Genomic DNA, 2,257 nt, shown 5'->3' with positions numbered 1-2,257 from the left:
ACGAATAGCTACGTCAGTGCACTAATTAGTTGGACGATCCTTCAAGTTCGTGCTAGTGCACCTTGTTTGAAATCTTTCTTCCCTTTTCCTGCTTCCTATGAGTGGGAAGACTGCTGTTGATGTATGCAGATGAGTCACAACTCTTCAGTCTCTCAATCTTTCTGCTTGTGTGCCGTGTTTGTATACTGAATTCTGGGTGAGCTTTTTTCTTTGGTCCTGGTTCTACTTTTTGTATGTAGCAGTGCTGTTTTTTCTGTGAGGAGATGGTGTGATGATCAATTTTTTCCCTATTGGTTTTATGGCCACCATGATGGTTCAAACTGTATTAGCTCTATCTGATCATTTCCTTCACAATCTAATTTTTTGAAACCGTTGAAGCCTTTATTTTATCTCTGCCGTGTTGTTTCAACGATGTTTCAACAATGCCGGTCCCAAGCCCGGATAAAGGAGGAGGGTTGTGTTAGGCGGCGAGCCAATGTAGAACCCTGCTACTCTTATGGAGATGAAACCCAAGAGAAAACCATTGGGGCGTAACCCTCTTAGCTGCGCGCCATATCGCAACCCGGGTATGGTGTTAAATGAGCAAGGGCCGGGCCGTCACCCCCTTGGTGCCGCGCCGTATCGTGATCTGGACACGGTGTTAAGTGGGCAAGGATCGGGTCGTCGCTCAGTGGCGCGCTACATCGTCTCTTGGGTGTAGTGCTAAATGAGCAAGGGTCTTCGCACCTGACTCGGCTAGTGCGAGGGGTAAGGAAGCTAGTCGTGCCAACTAGGATCCATCTAGGTAGCTGGAATGTAGGGTCCCTCACAGGTACGTTAAGAGAGTTAGTTGACACAGCGATTAGGAGACGTGTAAATATCCTATGCGTCCAGGAGACGAAATGGAAGGGTCAGAAAGCGAAGGAGGTGGAGAACACAGGCTTCAAGCTTTGGTACACAGGAACAGTTGCAAACAAAAATGGAGTGGGCATCTTGATTGACAAGAGTCTGAAAAATGGAGTGGTGGACGTCAAGAGGCTGGGGTAGGATCATCCTAGTCAAGCTTGTTGTTGGTGACTTAGTCTTCAACGTTATAAGTGCGTATGCTCCCAGGTAGGCCATGATGAGTACAAAGAGGCAGTTTTGGGATGACCTAGATAGCTTGGTTAGAGCGGTACCCCCAGTGAGAAGCTTTTCATAGAAGGAGATCTCAATGGCCATGTAGGGTTGTCTAATGCAAGTTACAAGGTGGCACATGGAGGTTTGGGTATGGTAGTAGGAATCAGGAGGGAGAGGAAGTCTTAGACTTTGCTATAGCTTACAATCTGATGGTAGCCAACAACTTCTTTAGGGAGGTGACCTTCTGTAGTGGCCATCACGCTTGTCAGATTGACTTCATTCTCAAAAGAAGAGAGGATAAGAGGACATGCTTGGATTGTAAGGTAATACGGGAGAGGTGTGTTGTCTCTCAACACAAGCTCGTGTGTGGCTGATTTCCGCTTTCGTCTATGTACCAGATGGGATGAACAGTCCAAAGCCGTGAGAACGAAGTGGTGGAAACTAAAAGAGGCGGCGTCGGAAGACTTTAAGAGAAGGGTTATCACGGAGGGCTCTTGGGAAGAAGGGGAAGATGCAAACAACACGTGGAAGAAGATGGCAACTTGCATTAGGAAGGTGGCTGCGGAAGTGCTTGGTGTTACCAAAGGGAGCAAAGGTGCAACTAAAGAGGACTTGGTGGTGGAGCGAGGATGTACAAAAGGCCCTTAAGGAGAAGAAAGAGCGATACAAATGTGTGTTCTATGATAGGAGTACAGATAACATAGAGAGGTACAAGGTGGCAAAGAAGTTTGCAAAGCGAGTAGTGAGTGAGGCAAAGGGCAGAGCATATGATGACCTTTACCAAAGGCTGAGTACAAGGAAGGAGAGAAGGACGTTTACAAGATGGCTAGGGTTTCGTGATAGGAAGATAATGGACCTCAATCAAGTCAAGTGTATTAAGGATGCAAGGGATCAACTCTTGGTTACGGAGGAGGACATCAAACTGGCGTGAGTACTTTGATAACATGTTCAATGGGGAGAGTGAGAGCACGTCCATTGAGTTGGACGACTCCTTTGATGATGGCAATAGACACTTTGTGCGTAGGATTCAAGAGTTTGAGGTTAGAGAAGCCATAAAAAGGATGAAAGGGGGCAAGGCACTGGGCCCTGGTGCGGTCCCAATTGAGGTGTGGAGATGCCTAGGAGATATAGCTATGTTTGGCTAACAAAGCTTTTTAAC

The 2,257-nt window shown here is 47.0% G+C and overlaps 1 non-coding gene across 1 annotated transcript; it reads left to right on the top strand.

Annotated features, from left to right (window-relative positions):
* The first annotated feature begins 261 nt into the window (after positions 1-261).
* Positions 262-345, top strand: LOC120694281. The gene has a single exon (XR_005683418.1). It is a non-coding gene; the product is annotated as a small nucleolar RNA Z102/R77 (small nucleolar RNA).
* The last annotated feature ends 1,912 nt before the right edge of the window (positions 346-2,257 follow it).

The sequence above is a fragment of the Panicum virgatum genome, unplaced genomic scaffold (genome assembly GCF_016808335.1).
Source record: "Panicum virgatum strain AP13 unplaced genomic scaffold, P.virgatum_v5 scaffold_4528, whole genome shotgun sequence".
Classification (NCBI taxonomy): domain Eukaryota; kingdom Viridiplantae; phylum Streptophyta; class Magnoliopsida; order Poales; family Poaceae; genus Panicum; species Panicum virgatum.
This window is presented reverse-complemented; position numbering and strand designations above follow the sequence as displayed.